The 13879-nt window shown below is 43.5% G+C and overlaps 2 long non-coding RNA genes across 2 annotated transcripts in view; one reads left to right on the top strand and one right to left on the bottom strand.

The window, feature by feature from the left end:
- Positions 1–13879, bottom strand: part of LOC147582514 (uncharacterized) — an 874254-nt gene that overhangs the window by 188753 nt on the left and 671622 nt on the right. The gene's annotated exons all lie outside the window — the stretch shown is intronic.
- Positions 69–8598, top strand: LOC147582515 (uncharacterized). Its single transcript, XR_015249211.1, has 3 exons — positions 69–219; positions 6658–6964; positions 7657–8598. It is a non-coding gene; the product is annotated as an uncharacterized LOC147582515 (long non-coding RNA).

The raw sequence follows: 13879 nt of genomic DNA, 5'->3' as shown, positions 1-13879 counted from the left end.
TTATACTAAAAACAAACTCTATCCTTGTGTTGCAATCATGTTTATATTTTTGCCTGTAATTGCAGCAAAAGATTCCATAGTGTCTACCTGAGGTCCAGAATAGACGGAACTTGTGCTCACTTCCAGAGAAGAATATCAAATGCACATTTATGTGTTGTTATTTCTTGAACAAAGGACATCACGATCACTTATGTGGCTACATACATCTACAATCCATCTGTAAGTTTCTGAAAGGGCTGCAAGAACTCTTAGAATGCTTACATTGATAGCACCCCCTTAGAATATCAGCATTCCTGGGAAGAGTAAGATTGTTCTGTCCATCCTGCACACACACCCAATGGGGCATGTGCAGCATCCATTGACTTTAGGTGGGGGAAGATGGAGTCATATTGGGGTTTGCCTCTCCAACCCTCCATGGGGCACTGCAGCTAGGAACACAAGGCTAACCTCACGTCTTGTATCCTCAGCATCATTCACAATGACTGGCACATAGGAGGCACTTAAAAAATATTTGTTGAATGAATGAATGAAACGGATCAATCTAGGATGAATCTTAGGCCAATAAGATAAGGAGACAAAAGTCCTTACTGCTCAAGCAATGCAGGATTTCCAAGGAAAGAGCTCATAGTTCATGACATAGAATTTATCCATGTCTTGTTCTCCTTTCCTTCGTGAGCATGTAGAGTACTACACCTCCTAGCCCTCTTGTAATGAGGTAAAACTGTTGGAGTAACTGAAACTGATGAACTATGCAGGAAACTGGTATGTGCCATTCCTACTTCCAGGCACATTAGAGCCAGTGTGTCACTTCCAAGTTCTCTCCTCCCTTCCCTGGTCTAGGAGGTCACATGTTCCAGATAGTGCAGCTACAAGGTGGCAAAACATTAAACAGCCTTGGACCCCAGGGGTAGTGTGGGGAGAGACTGCCCGCCTCCCTGTCTTTGCCAATCCACATGGTGAGGGGGTTCGGAAGTGTTGGAGAGAGGGTGTTACATTTTAAGCAGTGTGACCAGGAGGCCCTTATGGTGATGTTGAAGTTGAGACTTGAAAGCCTGAAGAACGAGGGAGTGAGACACCCAGGACAGATGAGCAGAGGGAGCAGCGAATGCAAAGGCCCGAAGGTGGGACTGAGTTTGGTGCTTTAAAAGAAGTGGGACAGAGTCAGTGAGGCTGGAGCAGAGTGAACAAAGGGGAAAGTAACAGAGACAAGGCAAGACTGGCAACCAGAGGCTGGGAGAACAGATTCTAAGGCCCAGATAGGTCATTTTAATGACTCTGGCTTTCATTTTGAGTGACCTGGGGGCATTAGAGCTCTGCATATTAGAGTGATATGATGTGATTTATATCTAGGCTGTGTTGAGAATAGACCAAGAGGGGCAAAGGGAAGAGGCAGGCTGTGCAGTTAGGAGGCTATGGCAATAATCTAGGCAAGGGGCATTGGTGGCTTGGGTTAGGGTGATAACAGGAGTGATGTGAAGCAGCCACATTCTGGGTTTATTTTGAAGGCAGAGCCATTAGAATTACAGATGATTAGAGGAGGGGTGTGGGAGAAAAAGTCAAGGATGAATCTTTTGGCTTGTGTAGCTGGGAGAATGGAGCTGCCATTTGCTAAGATAGGGAGTCTGTGGGGAGAGTGAGGCTGGGAGTCTGTCAGGAGTTCAGGTCCAGACAGGTGAGGTTGGTGGTAGCCATTGGACACACAAGTGTGCATGAAGGGAGGCATGCCAGCCTAAGTGGCAAGGTGGCTAGGCTGGTGAGGAGGACAGGGATGGTGACACTCTTTACCTAGGAGACTGAGGTCCAAGCTCTCCAAGTGGAGACCTGAATCCTAAGGGTACTCAGGAGCCCCGTCCATGATTTCTGTTGGGCAGGCTGGCCTGGAACCAAGTTTCCCAACCACGGCGATTAAGCTGAGCTTCTATAAGACTAGCTGTTGATGTAGCAGCACATACATCTCCATATGACAGTGATCCACTTGGCAGTCAGAAGGCCAGAATTTTATACTCTGAGACTAGAAAATCACCTGAAAGCACCATTCTCAAAGCTTCTGCCTCCTTGGGTCTGCGTTCATTTCCAGGTTTTCAGATCTCGGGGGTGGACACTGACAATATATTTGCAGGTAAAGCAATTTCTGCTTATTCTTCCAGCATAAAAAATTGCATTTCCACATCAGAGTCATGTTCTAAACCTGTTACCATAGCAAGAACTGTATTTCCCAGCTTTCCCTGGTGGCATTGTTTATATTTCTTAGCCAACAACATCTAAACCTTTTTTTTTACTCACTTGGAACTGCCATGTATTCCAACCCTTTGCTTCATGAAACATTTATATATTGTACGTGTGAGCCTTAAATGGGGAATTTTACATGCCACCCCCTTCTTTTTGGAGACACGATAAAGGTAGGTTTTGTGTGTTTTCCGAAGCTGGTCCTATATCATGGTTCTCCACGCACTGAGCATTCTACTCCTAATTGTTGCACATGCATTGAAACTTGACAGCAGCCTGTCCAAGGCTGGTAAACAATGATTCACTCCATATGCTACAGTTCTGTACAAGTGCCATTTCTGGGACTCAGTACTCATCGAATGCTTTGTCAGTTGTTATTTCTGTTTATCTCCTTGTTCATTTACATGGTTCCTTACTTTGTGGGCTTATTTTGTGTTTTCTTAGTCCTCTTCCTGCTGTTTTAGATTTCCTCTGTTCTCTCATTCCTTGCTGAGGGAAAGCTGAAAGTGTTGCCCAGACACGCCAGTCTTGAGGGACGCTGTGCTTCTCTCAATGAAAGGAAGGGTTCAATGTTGTATCCTTGACCTATGGAAGTCATGTAACTCAGAGGCTTGTGTGGGTGATCCCAGGTAAAAAAGAGAGGCTGTGTTCAAACAAACTGTAACATAAAATACTCTTAGTGGGTTTATTATATGGAGCCCAAAACATGATCAGTCCAGAAACTCTGTTGGGATTGAAGGAACCACAAAGGCGGGACTACAATGTCCCTGATTCTGGAGAAGAGGTCATTTCTTACAGCAGTCCTTAACATGGAGGGCAGGGTCACCGTGTGTTTGTTAATGTAGATTGTATTCTACACCAGTGTGCCCAGGTGATGGGCAGATGGGGATTGGAATGCAGCCTGTGGTCCACCATGCACCCTACTTGTGATGGTTAATGTTATATGTCAATTTGACTGGGTCATTGTGTCCCAATATTTGGCCACACATTGTTCTCAGTGTGTCTGTGAGGGTGTTTATTGATGAAATTAATATTTGAAACCGTAGACTGAGTAGAGCAGATTGCACTCCTTCATGTGGGTGACCCTCATCCAGTCCACTGAAGGCCTGACTAGAATAAAAAGTGGAGTAAGGGAGACTTTGCTCTCTGCCTGACTGGGACAGGTCTTGAGCTGGGACATTGGTCTTCTGCTTTTGGACTTGGATTCAGACTGAATCCTACACTGTCAGCTTTCCCGAGTCTCCATTTTGCTGACTGTAGATCTTGGGACCTCTCAGCCTCCATAACTGTATGGCTAATTCCTTATGTTACATACAAGATGAGATACACTACTTAAAATACCACTCAAGAAAGGGGTGCCTTTTGCTAATTCACATGCAGTTTTCCAGTGGCTCTGGTAATGGGCATGGGGTTGGGTAAGGAGAGGTGGGAAGGGGGCTGAAAGGCATAATTTGAAAAATGCCCCATCCATTTCCATGTAGCTTAGAGTTGGCTGTGCTGTAAAGCTCCTGGTCTCAGCATGAATTTTAGAATACGGGTGATTCTTCCTGAGGAATAGAAGCAATTAAGGGCTTTAGTTTCTCTGCTACATTAGTGGTGAACCCTGAGGATGCCTTTGCTTGCTGGAGGGAGATTTAGCAAAACAGAGATGAGTAGTATCCACAGAAATTACTCAAACTTTGCATTTTGGTTATGCAATTTACACTTTTCAAAACAAGCTCCTCTCATTGTTTTAATACAAAAAAGGATGACTGATGCTTGTTATCATTCTCATTTTAAAGGTGTGCAAACAGAGCTGCAGAACGGACAACTGGATGTCCCTGTGGCTAGGTGGTGGCTAGAGGTGAGGTTTGTCCTCTAGCTGAGCAGCTGTCCAGGCTCCTGCACTCTTTCTAGCCTTCCATGCGGGTCTGATGGAACTCTCAGAACATTAGTGAATTCTTTCTAAGCATTTCACTAAAAAAAAAAAAAAAAAAAAATAGAACGGTATAATCGGGAACATACTTTCCTTAAAGAACAAATACTAGAGATCCCTCCTGGTACAGATTTCTTTATTTTTTTTAATTTCATGAGAAAATGGCCATATTTATTTGGGCTGAATTATATATTTTAATCTAATTTTCTACTTTCATTGTCCAAAGTCTCTTCTAATTGCTGTACAGTCAAGAACCCACACATATACAAATGCACACACACTCACATCACACACATGTATCTCGGGTTTTGTTCAGTAATTTTCTAAAAAAGCTCTCAAACTGCACGTTCTCAGGACACTGTGGTATTACACAGATAAAGGCAGTAGAGGCTAAATGTGAGGTCATGTTGGTAGTACCTGACATATTGCCCTCAAAATAAGAATTATTGCTGGTGATTATCTGTGGGGCAAGAGGTGGGGAGAGGGGAAAGAGTACCAGTGATATTATGATACACTTGAGAGTTTCTTCTACCCTAGGGAGAAGATGAAAGTCAATGAACTAGAGAACCAACGTTTTGTTTTTGTTTTGTTTTTCAGCTGCTACCCAAATTGGTTTCATGATTTCTCATACTTTTATGTAACCTTGCCTCTGGGGCATTTAATACACATTAAAGCAACACAGTCAGCCACAACCTCAACTCTGGACAGACTAGCTCATGGGAATAGACATTATGTTTATAAGAATGAATAACAGATTCCTAAACCATTTTCTAAAATTTTTGATCTTCATATTCACACATCATCCTAGGAGGGTTGGCTCAGGTTCTAGGCCAAGAGTATTAAAGAGAAAATGGCAGAGGCAGAGCTCAGTCAACCCGTCAGACTTACCTTTACCTGATGCTACTGCCTACCAAAAACCAAATTCTAGTTCCCAAGGCTGCACTCTGTGAGGAAAAAAAGGAGTTTAGTGAACACTCCTTGACCCCAGTTAGCTCATACCCTCCTCAAGGAAACAAGACTATCAGGAATGCAAGAGTGATAAGCCCCATTTCCCTGGCTCACACTCTACTTAGACATGATTGAATATGGCCACAATGGAATTTCCTCTAAGCTAGTAATTCCTAAATTCTAGTCCACCAAACTCCTATTTGCCATTGGTGTAAGCCAGTGCTCCTCGAAATTTGATGATCTTATCAGTTGCCCAGAGATCATCAACAGGCAGATTCCCATTCAGTAGTTCTGGAGTGGGGATGGGGCTTCTCCGTGTCCAGCAAGGTCTTCCATGAGGCTGCTGCTGTTGGTCCACAGAACACATTATGAATAGTGAAGGCCCAGAGTGAAGTTCATTCATCAGGTGCTCATTCCTTCTCTGCTCTTCCTGCTGATGCCACCACCACCATGCAGCTGGAATGCCCTACTGCTGCCCATCTGTTGCTGAAAGAGTGTTTAAGACTGTTCTTCCATCATGCAAGCCTGCTTAGAGTTCATCTGGTCAAACTTAGGCGTTCTTGCTTCCAGTTCTTTTACAAGCCCCCAAAGGATGTATGTCACTTTCAGTTTCCAAGGAACTTGGAATGAGCTTTCCAGAACACACACTTCCTCCACTTCCCTGAATATTCTCCCCAAACTGTGTCAAACACAGTGTATAGAAGGTAACATTAGCCTTATAATCGAATTCATGGCTTCTCATGGACAGACAAGTGGTTTCGATGCAAATAGGAATATAGGATGCTCTCAAGCATCTCAGAGACCCTGAGATGAGTGTGTGAATGAGCTTGTTGCCAAGACTCTCACTGCAAAGAGATCAAATGGAAATGGTGTGAGGGAGGCAGGCACAGGGGTCTGTTCCACATGCTGTTGTACTGACTGATCGCATCAGAATCAGCCGAGAAGCAACCTTCAAACGCACATTTCCAAGGCCTCGTCCCTGGTGAAATGAATTAGCATTCCTGGGGGAAACTGTACTGTTACAAAGCACAGAGCAGTTAGTGGCTTGCTATGCTGATGAACAAATATTAAACATCTGCCCATTATCCAGTCACAGAGTTGCTGAGTATCTTTCGGGTCAGGTGCAACACATACAGTTCCTTCCTTCATTCCTCTCCCAGCTCAAAGTAGAAAGTAAACAAACTAGAAATAACTGCAAAGGATGAAAGTATTATGAGAGTGGTGAACTCATGATGAAGGAGTAGGTCCTTTATTTATTTATTTATTTATTTATTTATTTATTTTTTTTTAGGAGTAGGTCCTTTAGATGACCTGATTAGTGATGGTGTCTCTGGGGCAGTGACATTAGGCTGTGACTTGGAGGGATAGGAATTACCCAGCATCAGAGTGGTGCTCCAGCAGAGAGCATTATATGTGAACATTCCCCTGGGAAAGAGCCTGCTTTATGAACATCTGTAGATGCTCCCAGACAAACCAAAGAAACAATTACAACTCCCTTCCTTGCAAATTATTCTGCAATTAGGGCTTTTTTCTTTTCTTTTCTTTTTCTTTTCTTTTTTTTTTTTTAGGTGGCAAAGGCATAAAGACTCCATTTCTGTCAACTTCGGAGCCTGTTCTCATTCTTTGCTTGCTCTACCACTAATGCCAATAACTTGGGTCTCATCAAACATGCCAATGAAGACCTCTACACCACTCCGTGAAGGCTGCATGGAAGGTTGGGGGCCTGAGAGCCCTCTGCAGTGTCCTCAAACCCCTCCTGTCTCTTCTGGTGAAGGTGATCACCAGGATGATGCTCCACATTGCCTGTGTGGGTCTGGCCTGAGCCCCATCTGTAAAACAGGATACAAATGTCTGTCCCAGCATTGATTCCTTAAGGTGCCGTGCCTCATCCATGATAGTTCCTGTTTAATCACAGTGTGATTATGGCATCTTGGAAAGTTCCATTCTGAAAGGCAATGAGCGTACCTCAATTTTAAGCCTGTCATTTATCATTTTTTTCTTCTTTCTTTCTTCTTTCTTTCTTTCTTTCTTTCTTTCTATCTAATTTATTGTCAAATTGGCTAACATACAGTGTGTCCAGTGTGCTCTTGGTTTTGGGGGTAGATTCCCGTGGTTCATTGCTTACGTGTAACACCCAGTGCTCATCCCAACAAGTGCCCTCCTCAATGCCCATCACCCACGTTCCTCTATCATTTGTCATTTTTAATTAATGGGGGCATTATAAGCCAATATCTCAGGTTATGCATGCTGCCAGGGACTGGCTATTTGAGAAACTGCCAAAGAGGGACTTCCTAATCAAACTTGCACACCCTCAGGGCAGCTGATTTCGGTGTTAGGAGGAAAGCTATCTTATTGAGCAAATGTGTGAAGGGGCAACTTCACTTGTGAGACTCTTAACTACGTCTATTTTAGGTAGCTTAGGAAAGGGGCCGGAAATTCCCAGGTCACATGGGGCTGGGTCTGCATGGGGACAGGCAAGCATAGGCAGTTCCATGGGAATTGGCCTCAAAGGTCAGACCTGTCAGGCAGTTCTGATTTTGGCACTTTCTTCCTTTTCTCTACTCCAGGGTCACAGCTTCTCAAAGACACTTCAACTGATTAAGGCAGGCAGGCGTTCCAATAGACATCTGGGATGTTTGTGATCTGTCGCTTTCCCCAATAAAGACCTCTTCAGGAGGTGGCCTCTCTTTCAAGCTTTTCTTGAATGCGCACCTGAATCTGGGCATTTCTGAGGCTGAGCTTCAGCCGCTTTACTGTGCTCCTGCAACACTTTACTTGCTCAGAGTGGTGGAGGGTTCATCAATGAATAAGACAGGTCCCTGCCCTCCAAACAAAAAAAATCAATAGGTATCCAACCAGCAATAAAAGAAGAAAGACTGCGATAACTACAATAATACAGATCAAAAGGAAGTGCTTTTTTATTAAATGGGCTGTATTAGTTTCCCATTGAGGCTGCAAATTTAGTGGCTTAAAACAACAGAAATTTATTCTCTCACAAGAGGCCAGAAATCTGAAATGAGTCTTTCAGGGCTAAGATCAAGGTATCAGAAGGGCTGTGTTTCTTCTGGAGGCTCTGGGGAGGATCAGGCAGTCCTTGACTCACCACTTGAATCTTTGCCTCTGTGGTTACATTACATGCCTCTTCCGTTTGTGAAATCTCCCTGCCTCCCTCCTGCAAGCATACATGTAATTGCATTTATCCACTAGGATAAAGCTAAGATGGTTGCTCTATGTCAAGAACCTTAATATAATCACACCTGCAAAGTCCCTTATTGCCATTAAAGGTAATATTCAGATTCTGAGGATTAGCACATGGATATCTGAGGTGGGGTCATTCATTATTCAGCCCACCATGAGTCCCACTCTTATTTATTCTTTCATTCCCACCCCCAACCAAATGGTCTACAGCTGTGATGTCCAATGCGTAGCCACTTATTGCTGGTCACAATATTGGTAGTCACGTGTGGCTACTGAGCGCTTGAAACATGGCTTGTTTGGATTGAAATATGCTTTACATGTAAAATACCCACTAGATTATCAAGTCTTACGACAAAAAATGCAAGGTATTTCACTAACAATTTTTATGTTAATTACATGTTGAATAACATTTTGAATATATCAGATTAAGTGAAATATATTAAAATTAGTATCACCTGTTTCTTTTTGCTTTGCGCAACTACTAGAAAATTTAAAATTATATCTGTGGCATGCATTTGTGGTTTGTGATATATTTCTCTTGGACAGCGCTCTACACCATCTACAAGAGTAATTCTCAAACGGCTGCCTAGCAGCACCACGTGGGGAGTTTTACAAAACCCCAATAGGCAGGCTGCACCCCAGACTTATTAAATCAGAAATCTCTAGGGAGGGGCCCAGGCATTGGTATGTATTGAACTCCCCAGGTGACTCTAATATGCAGCCAAGGTTGAGAATCTGTGGGGAAGACACCCAGAGGAGGGCTAAGATTGGAAATGGCATTAATGGTCCAGGGACTATCAAATGGATCTATTCATTTTCTTTACAAACAATCAGAAATAGGGGCTCCTGAAGTATCCCCTGCTTTTTGTTTTCCTCCATGAGACACATGCCCCACCGCACCCACAGAAAGCTGTTGGGGGAGGGGACAGAGCAGCCGTTTTCATGACTCAGAACACTCTTGGGATCTCAACACTCTGAGAGTCAGGCTGGCTGGACTTCTCTCCCTTGGGTGCTCTGGCAGTCAAATCAACCTTCCCTTGGCAGTCAGTTTCTGCTGTCGTAGCTGACAGAACAAGATACAGTAAAGGCCAGCAAGCTCCTAAATGTTCGGTTTGTGGGGCTGGACCGAGGCAAAGCACCTTCACAGAGGCTCACAGTGACAGTGTGTTTTGCAGGCATCCATCAGTAATATCCACCACCACCAGAGGCTCCTGTTACTGCTGAGATTCCCAGCTACTTCCCATTTCCACACAATGATTGTGTTCTCTGGATCTGGACTCAGAATTAGATCACCAAGCAAAAATCCAGTGCACTACATTGAGTGTCAAAGTATTCCCTGGGAAATTGGTTCTTAGTGGAGCAAGATGGGATGTTTCAGTAGCTTCCTGTTACCTGACAAAACACAGATTCGAAGAGATAAACCGCAGCCTTGTTCATGCAATACGGTTACTTATGTCTGGCATCATCAATGAATAAACCCATCACCTGAGAGCATCTTACAGCTATTTGAGGCTAACTCATTAAAACATGATATTATTCTACATTTAGGCAATTTAAAAGAATTTTCTGAACTGCATAGCACTCATGTGACTTCTAAAATAGCATACACTAAACGGTAATTAATATTTTCAAAAGGAAGAGGTCTTATATATGTGATGCAGGTGATGAGGCTTTCCAAACAAGGGGGATAAAAGAATTGAACAAAGGCCTTGAGCAAGCTTGTTTCCCTCCCCCTTCCCTCTTTTACTGAATGCTGACTCTAGGGTGGGAAGTGGGGCTTGTCTTCATGGAGTTTAGGAGCTACTAGGGGGAGAAGACCTCAAAGTAAAGGAGAAAGAGAAAACATTATAAGATCTATGACTGGAGACAAGACCTCCCTTCTCCTATTTCCCCTTCCTTCTGTTTTCTGGATATATGTATATATATTTATGTATACATGTGTATATATGTATATGCATGTATGTACGTGTATATGTATGTGCGTATCAGGTAACTTACAAAAGTACATAAGGAACAAGATAGAAGAAATTAAGAGGGAGAAATTTGGAAGTAAGAAAATGATAGAAGTCAGGTTAGTCAACAAATCATATTCCTTAAGTCTTATCTAAATTGCTGAGGGTGGGCCACCAATTTATATCTGACTTCCCAGCAGCCAATGCAAAGAGAAATGCACACCAATTGCATAATTCACAGTGTCTGTGAGATTGAAACTAATGGGTCCCGAGTAACCCCATAGATTAGGGTACCACATCATAACAAGGCATATGGGATATACGCAGCAATGTCCTCGACAGCATTTCTAATTGCATCAAGAAGTTTCATAGGGTGTGACATAAGTTCATAGGGTTTGGAGAAAGTGAAAAAGAGATTACATTAAATTCTAGCTGGAGCTAAACTATTCTGTTGGGATTGGCTGGGTTAATATGAGCTTTCACCTATAATTTCCTGTAGTTCCATATTCTGTTTTAGGTGCTAGGTTAGAGGTATGCACTGGAGATTATGGGAGTGGAGAGGAATACTGCCTTCTGCCTTTATCAGAGAATGGGCTGATGCCAGGGATCTGGAGGAGATGATGCCAGTAGAAGTATCCAGTGGGAGTTGTCCAGAGGGAAGAGGCATTCCAAGCATGAGAGAATAGCATCAGGGGGCACAGAGGGATGGAGAGTGCTGGTAGGATCTATGGGCAGTTTGGCACTGGTGAAGTCTGAGATATGAGGCAAGGTATGATGGGGGTGGAGGCAAGGGCCAGACTGTGCCCATCTTATGTACTCTACTAAGGAATATGGCTTCATTCTATGGAGAGGTACTGAGATGCCACTGAAGGGATTTAGGTAGGGGAGGTGTATCTGCTAACTATTGCATTAATGCCACATAATGTATCTCATCAAAACCCCATGGCTTAAATAACAGTTATATATTCTTGCACACTGATGCAAGGGTTTGTGATGGGAGGGAGGCTCTACATCAGGGTGCAGGTCTATAAAATGCCTGGGGTGGCACTGGCTGGGGCCCAGACTGAAGGAACAGCAGCTACCCAAAGTTAGTTCTTCTGTCAGTAACCTGTGGAAGTACAGGGTGATGAGGGGACAAACAGAAGGCATACCCCTCAGATACACCCAGATTCCATTAGCAAAGCAAGCCCACAGTCAAGCACAATATCCCTGGGGCGGGAAGATAAACTCTACCCGCTCCGTGGGAGCTACCACAAAGTCACATGTGGTATGAATTACACTGGGAGGCTGTGAAGAACTATGAGCAATGATTCAATCTATGTTAGGGGTGAAGCAAATGGACTTGACTTTGTAGATAGTTTACTTAGGCAGCTGTGTGGAAATTAGGTTCCAGAGAGGTGATACTGGCATCAGGGGGACCAGTGAGAAGGGTCAGGTGAGACCTAGTGAGGCAATAGTGAGTGGTGATGGAACAGAGGTAATTCAAAACAACAGACGAGATAAAGCCATCAGGGCTTAAGGACTTAAGCCATTTAGGGCTGGGTTTTAGATTCCTCCATTTACTGTACCCAGGGTCTACTGCTGAGACTGCAGGCAAAACTGTTTCCATCACATATCTGTTTTCTTATTTCTTATTGAAACAACTCTGATTTTATTTGTGGCATTAATGTGCCTACCTTTAAAAGTGTTTCCTAGTTTCCCTTAGGTGGGAGGTGGTTACATGGCAAGCCCTGGCTGTTAGGATATAAATGAGATTCATTGGGTCGTATTACTAGGAAAACGCTTTATTTTTTTTTTAATTAATTAATATTTGTTTTTAAAGTTTATTTATTTATTCTGAGAAAGAGAAAGAGTATGCACAAGTAGAGGAGGGGCAGAGAGGAGAGACAATCACAAGCAGGCTCTGTGACAAAAGCACAGAGCCAGATATGGGGCTCAAACTCGAGGCATGAAATCATGACCTGAGCTGAGATCGAGTCAGATGTTTAGCTCACTGAGCCACTCAGGTGCCCTAGGAAAACCTTTTAAGGGAGCACGTGTACTGTTGCCGTTTGCTCATATCTTTGGCCTGCCCCAAATGTAGAAGGATGGCCAGCGATCCAGCAGCCATCTTGTTGCCAGGAGGCAACCATACTAAGGATGGCTGAGCAGAGAGGAGTCTTTTCGATGATATAAGGACACCATACCAACCCTCAACTGAATGTCAGTTATGTGAGAGAAAATAAGTGCCTTCTTTAAGTGACTGTTTTTTGAGTCTTCTGTTTTTAGCAGCCAAGTTCCTGATACCACACATGACATTAACAACATGAAGCAACATTATTCATTCAATTACTATCCTGAGTCCATGACCAAAATTAGAAACAATAAAACTTCACCAAGGTGATCTAGCCCAATAGTTAAGTAGCTGCTAGTGCATATACATTTGTGGTGAAATTTTTCTTTGGTTTCTTGCTTCCTTGATCTCTCAACATAGGTCCAGTCACTCCTTTCAGCCATCTAGATCTGCCTTTGAATAGCCGCATAGGTGTTAAATGTCTGAGAGAGTTAGTGGTGAAGGGTGCTGGTTGTTTGATTTTGAAACAGGACTCTTAAAGAACAAACCTGATGGAGGAAAAAAAAAAAAACAAAACCAAAACCAAACAAACAAAAAACCACACAGATGTGGTGGGTGGCTACCATTTCCAGAAGGTGGGCTGCCCAAATTATCAACCAAGTAGCATTTCTGTAGGTAACTTGATAAAGCACTTCATGTACATTATCTTATTAGCTGCCTGAGGCCCAATAAGGTTAGATGATTTGTTCAAGGAGAAGAATTAACCAGTGACAGAGACAGGACTCATATTTTTCTGACTTGCATTTCTTCCTCCTGTGCCAAAAGAAGTCTCAGGACCTGTGTTGAGGAAAACCTTCTGTGTACATGAGAGAAGGGGAGGGATCAAAGCCAAATTTCAATCGATATAGTTAAACCCAAGGAAGACTTTATGCAAGATTATTGTAATAGGAAAGGGAGACAGGGAGAGAGAGAGAGAGAGAGAGAGAGAGAGAGAGAGAGATGGCGCCTGAACTCCACTCCTCTGGCATAAGAGGCAACAAGGGTTTTTCAGCCCTGGGGTGGGCTACTGGGAAAGTACTGGAGGACACTATCAGTGGGTCAGGGAAGGGAAAGTTGAGTTGGTCGGTATGATTAGACCATTGATGTTTGCTGATTGGCGCTTAGTGAAGTTAGGCTTCTCTTCTTTAAGAGAGATGGGGGGGGGGGTGCTATTTTCCTTGATTATTACATTTCCCAGGATGGCTCCCAGGTCCTGGAGGACATTCCTGGGTGGTGAAACTGGGAGGTGATTTACATCTCAAAGCAGCAGAGAAATAATTCACAAGGTAAGTGCTATAAGAAAAGGGAGGTCAGGGACCTACATTCTGGAAGAAACAGGTCTAAAGTGTAATCAAGCTAAGGGGAACTTTAAGACCCTCTTCTAGCACCACCTTCCTTTGCTCTGCAGGAAGCTAACTCTCAGAAGTTCCCAGGTGATTTTTAAAAGGTGGCAGCTTTATAAAGGAACACACAGTGACCTGTTGGTGGAGGGTCTCAGATTTAAAGCCTCAACCCACCAGGTGGTTATTCCCTCCGCACCCAGGCTTA

Source organism: Puma concolor, chromosome A3 (genome assembly GCF_028749965.1).
Source record: "Puma concolor isolate L17-30 chromosome A3, mPumCon1.1.hap2, whole genome shotgun sequence".
Lineage (NCBI taxonomy): Eukaryota > Metazoa > Chordata > Mammalia > Carnivora > Felidae > Puma > Puma concolor.
This window is presented reverse-complemented; position numbering and strand designations above follow the sequence as displayed.